At 42.6% G+C, this 10,923-nt stretch overlaps 1 protein-coding gene across 1 annotated transcript in view; it reads left to right on the top strand.

Annotated features, from left to right (window-relative positions):
* Positions 1–10,923, top strand: part of Nek11 (NIMA related kinase 11) — a 216,581-nt gene that overhangs the window by 70,010 nt on the left and 135,648 nt on the right. The gene's annotated exons all lie outside the window — the stretch shown is intronic.

The following is a 10,923-nucleotide window of genomic DNA, read 5'->3' as shown; positions in this document are numbered from 1 at the left end:
CCTCCTCCTCCTCCGCCTCCTCTTCTTCTTCTTCTTCTTCTTCTTCTTCTTCTTCTTCTTCTTCTCCTTCTTCTTCTCCTTCTTCTTCTTTTTCTTCTCTAGAAACCAAGTTGATCCTCAATGTAGCAGAAACTGTACTGAGTATGGTGGGTGCCTTATCTAACCATCTTTTGTGAACTAGAGATGATACTCAGGCATCATTAGCAGGTCATGGCAGATAAATAATCAAACTAAAAGTCAGTTTTGCTATAAAATGTCAAGCAACAGTCAAAGTGTATCCTTCAAGTTTCAGTTATCTGCCAGTCTTATTTATGGAATTTGCCTCAACAATACATTTTAAAACATTGTATGATCTTTTCAGATGTGAAGGTTTTAAATCTTTTTAGACTCATCAAATAGTACCGATGAATTTGTAAGAATAGACTCTTGCAAAGTGGGTGGTCATGGCATGCTCACTGCGGGAGTGAGCAGAACACTCAGGAACAGCCATCTTGAGTGATAGCGATAATCGTAGGGCACAGCAAGGCTTGGTGGTCCGGGGATGTCATTGCTTACTTGTCTATCTGTGGTCTATAGTGCAAAAAGTAATCAGATTCCCCTGCAACTGGCCTTGTATCTGCTGAAACACACACTTGGTAGCACAGATGTGACTAATTGAGCTTGACTCCCAGCCGTCTCTGTCCTGAGATGACGATGAAATATCACATAATGTTTAGTAAGCGGTCTGAAGCTGCTGACTGGCAGCTGCTGAGCATGTACACTCGCATTGCTAGCATCTTCCCTCCTCCCCGTCTCTTTCCTTCCTCCCTCTTTCTCTCCTTCCTGTATTTCCTGTCCCACTGCTTGTTAGCATATTGTTGGCTTATTACATAAAGGATGTAATTATAAAACAATACCATCAACGATGCCCACTGTGGGGCTGTTCTGTATGCAAATAGACAATTGGAATCTGATTGACTTGATTTATTTTTTTATTCTTGTTTTTCTATTTTGTTATTTCAGTTTTATTATATAGGGTTACATAAGGCTATTCCCATGTCAGTATAAAATATGCTCCGAGCACATTCCCCCAATGTTTTTGATGTGCTTAAGATTGTTTAGTGATAGTTAAGAATAAATGAACTTAAAAACAACCTCCAAAGAGAGGATTGCCATTTTCCATCTGTCACTATTTATAGAGTCGTTCAACGGGGCTACATATATGGATGTTACTGAATCTATGGATCTGAAATTTTATTTTTTGTGATTCAGATGAAAAATGATGATCTCACTAAATCATTATATTGTATCCAATCATTATAAGCTTCCTATGTATATACAATGCTAATTTTATGTTTTAATTCACTTTATTCATGTAATAGTACTAAACTAAAGCAAGTCCTAAGCTCAGAGAACAGTTAACTGTGAGTGATAAAACCTTAGGATGTCATAGCTGCAAGGCAGGTGGCTATACAGAGTCACTGTCTTCACTGAATGACAGACCATGACAAGCTGCTTGACATCTCTGAGCCTTGTTTCTTCATCTGTAAGACAGTAACAAGGAAGGGACTGTCACTGCTTGTTTTGCAGGGCGTGCACACTGGAAACTAATGAGCACAAGAAGCTTCTGTAACATTATCGTCTGTGGTAATAATTAAATATAGGCATAAGGGCACAGCCAGCAGACAGGGTTTTTAAAATGTAACAATCACGTATGTTGGCAAGGATGCAGAGCAACTCGACATTTGTCACATTATTTGTGGGGTGTCCACTGGTAGAAATGCCTTGGGGAAATGTGTGATGGTGTTTGCTAGACTAAGCATACAAATAGGGGTTCTAGTCCTTGGGGGGGGTCAATGATGAGTTGAATATAGACCAAAAGAATCATAGTGAATATACAGTAGACAGACCTGTACTCATGCTCTCTCTGATCAAGTTGTGCAATCATCAAAGATACCCATCACTGGAGTGGATGGGTAAAGAAAACTTAGTATCTATATACACTGTGGGGCTTACTCAGGCATAGTGAAGAACCATGTGTCATTTGCAGGAAACTGGATGGAGTCAGAGATAATCAAATCAGGAGACAACAGACTTAGAGAAATGCCAGGTATTTTCTCCCACATGTAGAATCTAAATTTTTATAAAAGGGCATGAAAGTAGGAGGAGCCTATTGAGGAGATCAGTGGGAGGGGAAGGGGCTGAAAGGGATAAGAATGATCAAAGTCTACAAGATGCAGGTGTGGAAATGTCATAACGAAATGCATTCTTTTGTATAAATAATATGGACTGACACAAATATCAAAAGAGGAGAGATGAGGCCTGATCATATAGATAAAAATGACTGAAGATGTCTTTTTTTGTAATGACTAATGCACTCTTAAATCTTTGTCTACAATGGAATGATTAAATAAACTGTATCATTATATAGTGAAATATTAGCCTATAATAAAAATAACACATCAGCAATAATGTATGATCTGAATGACTCTCCAATATACAATGTAGGATGAAAGAAGATGGATGTAGGTGGGTGCACACTATTGTGTGATTGTTCAAATCTAAGTTCAAACTAAGATGCATTCAACTGATGGTGAGTCACAATAGAGAGTGCCCTTGGGAATGTACTGTAAGTGACTCAAAGAAAGGATGTGGGATATTGAAATTGTTCTGTATGGAGATTAGGGTTGAGGACTACTTGGGTGATATATACAAATATATTAAGCTCAGGATTTATGCACTTCAGGGTACGTTACAGCAAATGATAAGACTGTCAAGAAAAGTAGATGTATACTCTATAGGAGATCAGAAGAGGTATTTCATTTGGTATTCTCAAGAAGGCTTCTTGAGATAAATGGTGTTTAATTGCCGAAGGGTAGGCTTTGAGTGTGGTGAAAGATGGCCCAGGGGCTTTCCGGGTTTAAGGAACAGTGAGGAGAGACACAGAGGTTGGAAAACAATCCAGGTCGAGTGAATGGCAAGTGGTTCTTTTTGGAAGGATCTTGAGGTGAGGGTTTGGATGGAGATATGGGCAGAGAGAAGTTGGGGCCAAGAGGGGCCTTATGTAGCTTGGACAGTGGATATGGTTAAGAGGCTTAGTGATGCTGTGTGGCCAGAGCTTGCTTCAGTGAGATCAGATGATAACTTGTGGAAGAGAGGTGGGGTGTGGGACACAGAGAGTGAGAGACAGAGACAGACAGACAGACAGATACAGAGAAAAGGAGATAGAGAGCTGAGCTATGAATAATAAACATCTTATATTTTCCATATATGAGGTTATTGTAACATGAGGGGCTGGCTATGAGACCTGAGGCAAAGGGGAAGCAGTAGAGATTTGGGGAGGATTATAATGAGCTTGGTGAGCTGCAATGACTGAACTTGAAGTAGGTATTTTAACCTATGACAGAAAGGGCAAAGATAAGGGTTAGAGTAGTTGGACCTACTCATCTTTCATTCTGGAGGGTCCCCAGAACTGGAGGTGGTTATCAAAGATGAAATTGAGGTCTGGGGTCTAGGAAGGTGAGAGCGAAAACAGGTTGGACACAATTGTGCTGAGATTGCGACCATTGAAGGTAAAATATGGAGAGTGGAGGGGTGAGAGAAGGGAGTTTGAAGTGAGTCTTGGGGAAGGACCAGGGCTTGTATTTGTTTTGATTCCTATACTATTAAAGTCCTGAAACCAATACTATGGTATAGTTTGCTTAGAAAGTGCATTGGTTTGAATGAGAACGACCCTCACAGCCTTATATATTTGAATGCTTGGTTCCCAATTGGTGGAATTGTTTGAGAAGGATTGATGGGTGTGTCTTTGTGGGAGGAGTTTATGGGAGTGAGCTCTGAGGTTTCAAAAGCCCACACTATTCCCAGTTAACTCTCTCTGCCTCATGACTGTGTTTTAAGATGTGAGTTCTCAACTACTGATCCAGCACCATCCTCACCTGTCTGCTTCCATGCTCCCCCATTATGATGGTCATGGACTCTAACCCCATGGAACCGTGATTCCCCACTAAATGCTTTCTTTTATAAGTTGTCTTGGTCATGGTATCTTATCACAGCAATAGGAAAGTCACTCTGACAGGAGGTGAGCTCAGGAAGCAGAAACCAATGTGTAGGGAGAAAAGAGAGGGAAGAGAGCATCCAGTGCACACCTGAGCTGCTGGGGCCATTGTTGAATGGACACAGAAGCACCAGGGCATGGCTGAGCTGCTGGGGTGGGTGGTCAGAGGGGCACAGTGGCACCAGTGCACAGCTGAGCTGCTGGACAGGGCAGTCAGAACAACATAGAGGCAGGACTCTTTCCTGCTTGGTTTAGGTTTTGGATTCCTCTCTGTGCATTTTTTCCCAAGAAATTGTTCACAAATTCTTGACTACGTATAGCTCTTATTTTATAACATTATTTATCAATTCCCTCTTGAATTATTTTATAGTTTGGAACTTTTGATTTGAATTCGAAAGACAAATGACTCCATCTGAATTCAGTCTCCAGAGGGCTTTGATTTTTTTGGTTTTTTGCTATTCTAGTGAGCTGAACTGATGGAGGAGGGTCATCTGTCTATGTGTTACTTTCATTGGTTAATAAAGAAACTGTCTTGGCTCTTTGATAGGACAGAAAATTAGGTAGGTGGAGTAAACAGAACAGGATGCTGGGTAGAAGGCAGTGAGGCAGCCCCCATGGGGTCAGTTGCCATGCCTCTCCTCTCTGAGACGGACGCAGGTTAAGATCTTCCCAGTAAGCCACCACCTCATGGTGCTACACAGATTACTAAATATGGGTTAAAGCAAGATGTGAGAATTAGCCAATAAGAGGTTGAAGCTAATGGGCCAGGCAGTGTTTAAAAGAATACAGTTTCCGTGTAATTATTTCGGGTAAAGCTAGCCGAGAGTCAGGCCACAGCCGCTGCTCCCATCACTACACTGAACACAGGGCCCTGCTAGACAAGTACTCTACTACTGAGCTACATTCTTAGCCCTTAGAATAGTTTTTGTTTGTCAGAGATTAGGTTTCCATGTATAGCCCAGGCTAGCCTCAAACCTCCATTCCTAAGTGCTGGGATTACAGACATGTGACATTATACCTGTCTTCAGTTTAGAAAATAAACTTAATTGTCTGTTTTAAAAATGGGTAAAATCCCAAAGGATTTTTCTAAAATAAACAACTAAAAATGTAATGTTAGAAGCCAAGAATATTCATAGTCCAGTAAAAGCTGCTTTGGGACAATGGTTCTCAAGCTTATTCTTACTGAAGGTAGTTGGGCTGCTTATGTTTCTTATCAGTAGCTGAGGGACACGGGAGATCCTGCAAGTCCTCTCTATGTGCCTGCTCATGCTAGCACCAAGCCCAAGGAACAGCTCCTAACTAGACTTTGCTCTGCTCCTGGCTGAGGAAAGCATGGGGGAGTCAGGACAGCATTCATCACTCCTCAGACACAGTGACTGCCTGCTCATGTAGGGTGACCACAGCAAGTAACATGGCCAAGCCCAGTGGCAAAGAGGTGGAGATGCCCTTACCTCCCCAAAGTAGTACTCCTTACAAGACAGAAAACTGTTGAAATAGGAGCGACGGGGCTGCGTCCCCAGCACCCTGCCGCCCACATGGCTAGTTTAGCTTATGTCCCGAAATAATTACACGGAAACTGTATTCTTTTAAACACTGCCTGGCCCCAATAGTTCCAGCCTCTTATTGGCTAGCTCTTACATATTGATCTAACCCATTTCTATTATTCTGTGTGGCCCACAAGCTGGCTTACCAGGAATGATCTTAACCTGCATCTGCCTGGAGCTGGAGAACCATGGCGACTCCCTGACTCAACTTCTTTCTCCCAGCATCCTGTTCTGTTTTCTCCGCCTACCTAAGGGTTGGCCTATGAAATGGGCCTAGGCAGTTTCTTTATTAATAAGAAATCATTCCCACATCAGAAAACACTTGGATATTTAGGAACAAGAGCACAGCACATACATATACAATATTTTTCTCAGATTTGAACTTACTACTTTCCAACTAAAATAGGTCTATGGAAATTATTCCAGCTTCCCACATGTTCTGTAGCATGCTATTAGTGTGTTTTGAAAAGTACACAGATTGCTTACGTGTTAATCTGGAGGATCACATTGGAAACAGTGCACACAGGTGAGAGGTGAGGCTTTAGGCCTTTGTTTCCAATGTCTTGCAAAATAACTCAGTGCAAATATTGGTTAATTTTATGTCCACTGGAGTGAACAATGGGATGCCCAATTTAAAATGCTGCTTCTGGGAGGTCTCTGAAAATATGTCCGTGTGAGACTGGCCCTTGAATTAGTAAAGAAGGTTTCCTCCCCGTTGTGCGTGAGCATTGTGCCGCCACTGAAGGAAGAGGGAAGGGCCCCCTTCCCCGCTTCTGACCTCGGGCAGGTATTTAAGTGCTCGCTCCCCAGGGACTCAGGCCTTCAGATGGAGACTGATGCCCCAGTTCTCCTGGGCCTCTAGCCTGCGTATGTAGGTGATAGGCCTTCTGAGACGCACGTGCACAAGCCAGTTCTCAGTCCTAAGTCATGTATTTGGTTTCATCTCTGGGGAGAACCTTGACAAAATACAGTATTCTAGAGAAGACAGAGATAATGGTAGGGGAGTAAGAGGAGGGAGGGAACAGAAGAAAGGAAAAATGGGCTCCTTCCTTTGAAACATTCCTGTACTATGTTTTAATTTGGTTTGTTTTTTAAATTTGGAATACTTGGAGTCTGTAGCATATGTCAGGTTCATAAATGAGACTGTTAAAGCCTAGGGATATTAACAGTTCGCTCAGCTGTCTTGAGGCTGCTGCAAAACCTTCCTGACAGGGTGTGGGGCTTATTAGCCCTTGTTTTTTTTTTTTCTTTCTTTCTTTTTTTTTTTTTGGTTTTTCGAGACAGGGTTTCTCTGTGGTTTTGGAGCCTGTCCTGGCACTAGCCTTTGTAGACCAGGCCGGTCTCGAACTCACAAAGCTTGCAAAAGTGTTGTGATAAGATATCTAACTGAGTCTCTAAAAAGTGGCATGGAGAACTCATTTCCTGAGGAAGGCACCTGTTTCAGAATGCATGTCAGCATATTTGGCTGAGGAAGGAGGGGTCCTACCCAAGTGTAAGCTGTGGAGTCTCTGTTATTTCTTCTTCTTCTTCTTCTTCTTCTTCTTCTTCTTCTTCTTCTTCTTCTTCTTCTTCTTCTTCTTCTTCTTCTGCTGCTGCTGCTGCTGCTGCTGCTGCTTCTGCTTCTTCTGCTTCTGCTTCTGCTTCTTCTGCTTCTTCTCCTTTTCCTCTTCCTCCTCCTCCTCCTTCTTCTTCTGAGAAGTAGTTAGTCAACTTCTTTTTTTATTTATTTTTATTGAGCTCTACATTTTTCTTTCCTCCCATCCCTGAGCCTCCCCTCCCCTTCAACCCTCTCCCAAGGTCCCCATGCTCCCAATTTACTCAGGAGATCTTGTATTTTTCTACTTCCCATGTAGATTAGATCTATGTATGTCTCTCTTAAAGTCCCATGTTGTCTAGGTTCTCTAGGATTGTGATTTGTAGACTGATTTTCTTTGCTTTAATATTTAAAAACCACTTATGAGTGAGTACATATGATAATTGTCTTTCTGAGCCTGGGTTACCTCACTCAAAATGATATTTTCTAGCTCCATCCATCTGCCTGCAAATTTCAAGATATCATTATTTTTTTCTGTTGTGTAGTACTCCATTGTGTATATGTACCACATTTTCCTTATCCATTCTTCAGTCAAGGGGCATTTAGGTTGTTTCTAGGGTCTGGCTATAACAAACAATTCTGCTATGAACATGTATAACAAACAATGAGCACATGTCCTTGTGGCACAGTTGAGCATCCTTTGGCTACATACTCAAAAGTATATTGTTGGGTCTTGAGGAAGGTTGTTTTCTAATTTTCTGAGAAATTGCTACACTGACATCCAAAGGGGCTGTACCAGCTTGCACTCCCACCAGCAATGCAGGAGTGTTCCCTTTACCTTACAACTTCTCCAGCATAAGTTGTCATCAGTGTTTTGATCTTGGCTATTTTTACAGGTCTAAGATGGAATCGCAGAGTTGTTTTGATTTGCATTTCTCTGATGACTAAAGATGTTGAGCATTTCCTTAAGTGTCTTTTGTCTGTGTTCTTTTGAACTCTAACTTATTTCTTTTTCCCCTTCTTGAGAATGCTGTGTGGTCAGTTCTTGTCAGCACTTTTCCACTTCAAGTCTAGACGTCTGGTGTGTTGGCCATAGGCAGGATATTTTAGAAGGACCTAATGTCTGTCTCTGGCTCCAGGATGGAAGCTGATCATCAAATCACAGATGAGGCAAGTCAAGCAGGTATCTTGGAGCTCAGGAAGGGGTCCCATGGCAGAGAAAAGAGCAGGATCTTCTCAGACTGAGAATTATGAAGGAGTCATTGGCCTCTGGGAAGCAGAGTTTGCAGGCCACTGTGAGACCCTTCCAGGTGAAAGATACACCATCAGGGGAAGGAGCTAAGGTGTCAGACACTATTTACTTAGGGTCTAGGGAAAGAAGGCTAGGTTGTCTGTGCTTTATCCACAAGTCTGCCTCATGGCACTCTGCCTCTGTAAAGCTACTCTTCACCCCAGGAAAGACCTGGAGGCTGTGGAGAATAGCCCGAGGGGGAGGTAGAGATGGAATCCTAAGATGATGCTGACCACAAACAAGCAGCTCCTGAATCTTTACACAGCACCTGGGTGCCATGGTCCCAAAAGGAGAGGAAGGTTTCACTTCAGTAGATAAGAGGTGGGGTAGTGATTGGTGAACCATTAGAGATACTTTGGGATTTCTGGAGAAAAATTTAACCAGTCTAGACTGTTTGTTACCTTTTTTTATTCCCTGGATTTTTAAAAGCCTATTTTAAAGGGCTTGTTGTTGGCCCAGGACATAGTGAGACTTTTTATTGCAGGATGCATTTTTCTCACTCAAACTACAAAGTCGTAAGTCATAGTTTTACAGTTCCCCAATAGCTTGACAGCTGGCCTGTTACAGAAGCCTTCTTACTCCATCACAGAGATAGTCCATTGGATCTTAAAAGCTTTGTTCTAGCATATTCTGTGCATAATGCTAATTCACATATTTTCATGTTTTTGTATGTGAGGGATAGTAATAAATTACTATTTGTAACTCATCTTCTACCTGTCCAGTTGTCACAGATAACTTCCGTATGTGTGCTTTACTTATCCTAATGTCCTGTCAGCCAGTCTTCTGGCATGTTCCCTAGCTCACTACCACAAAGCCCAACCCTTAGATATTCTGACTCCTTGCATGCTTACAGCTCCAAAAGAGAAGATGCTGTCTCCTTGGATCCAGAATCAATAGGGCCAGTGTGAAGAGACTCAACAGAAGAGTCCTTTAATTGCAAGTAACAGAAATATCTCAATCAATAGGAAGGATTCATCATTTTGCTTTCCATGAGGACAGTTCAGGAGTTGGTTAACTGAGGTGACCTCAGCAATGTCCTCTGGGGTTCCTGTTCTTTCTGCCTCTGTTATCCGGTCAGACTTGTTCTCTTGTAGTTGTCAGGCTGCCTGAAACATTTCCATAAACTTCCCCATGTTATAACAATAACTAGGGGCTCAAATACACACACACACACCCCTTTTAAAAGATGAAGCTCAGATACACACACACACACACACACACACACACACACACACACCCCTTTTTTTTTTTTTTATCTTTTCTAAGAACAGAGAAATATCATCTACAAGTTTCTATTGCATGACTTTTCCTGGAGAGACGTGAACAAATGTCTATCCCAGTTAGGGTACCAGCAACACTTAGTGAATGAATGGGTTTATTGAGGTTACTAAGAAGCTCACGGATGACTGAAAGACAGCTGTATTACCCTAATGCCCACTCCAAGGTGGACGTTGACTCACAAAGACTATCCTTGGTGCTTACTGCACAGCTTGCAGACAGCTCTACTGTACACTATGGTCCATTTGCACACTACAGCATTTGCACACTACACCATGTAACCCCAGGGAAGGGCCTCATGTGCACTAATCTAGTGATGTCAATAGGTCAATCATTTATGGATTCCTCTTGGAGCTTTTGGCTGTTATTTCTCATTTATTTTGGTCTTGGCCAGTTTGTCTTGTTACCTAATATTCCTGGTAATTCTGAGTGACTGAAGAAGGTAGGCGAGTTATTAAGAGATTTCTAATGTGTAACAAAAGCAACTTAGGGGAGAGAGGGTTTGCTTCATCTCAGAGTTCCAGGCCCATCATTGTAGGGACATCAGAGCAGCAGAACTTAAGGAAGCTTGTCAGCTACATCATAATCAGAAAGAGAGAACAAAGTGTTCGGTTTTTCTTAAGACGAGCCTCTCTGCCTACACAAATAATTCCAATCAGACCAAATAAGACCAAATAAAAGATGCCCATGTTTAATGCAGTGCTCCCGAGTGAGACTGGGAAAGCATGGGGAGGAACGAGAGAGAGAAGGGGACACCACGCAAAACCCAGAGACCACGTGTTCATTCTCTTGGGGGGGCAGTTTAAATAGTCTGTGGGAGTGGTCTTGACCTTCCCTCGGGAGGGGTTACTGTTTGGTGGGCTTTCTTGACCTTCCCTGGAGGAGCTGGGGTGAAGCCCCCAGGCAAGCACAAAGAATCCATTAATGTTACCCTCAGATCACTCTATCCTTTCTATTTATCCCAGGGCATAGCCTTTGAAATGGTGCCCCAGTCTGGCTGGGTCTTCTACCCCATTTAACCCAGTTAGGAAAACATGCGCAGGCGTGCATGTCCGCAGGTCAGCCTCCTCTGCACAGTTCCCCCTTGAGACTCCCTTCCCCGGTGATCCTAGAGTTTTGTCAGGTTAACAATTTAAAAGAACCATGCTTCTCTAACTTTCTCTTATCCTTTCCCTCCCTCTTTTATTTCCCTCCCTTCCTAGGCCCTCCCCTCCTCTCCCCTCCCCTTTCATATACCCCC

The sequence above is a fragment of the Microtus ochrogaster genome, unplaced genomic scaffold (assembly GCF_000317375.1).
Source record: "Microtus ochrogaster isolate Prairie Vole_2 unplaced genomic scaffold, MicOch1.0 UNK33, whole genome shotgun sequence".
Lineage (NCBI taxonomy): Eukaryota > Metazoa > Chordata > Mammalia > Rodentia > Cricetidae > Microtus > Microtus ochrogaster.
This window is presented reverse-complemented; position numbering and strand designations above follow the sequence as displayed.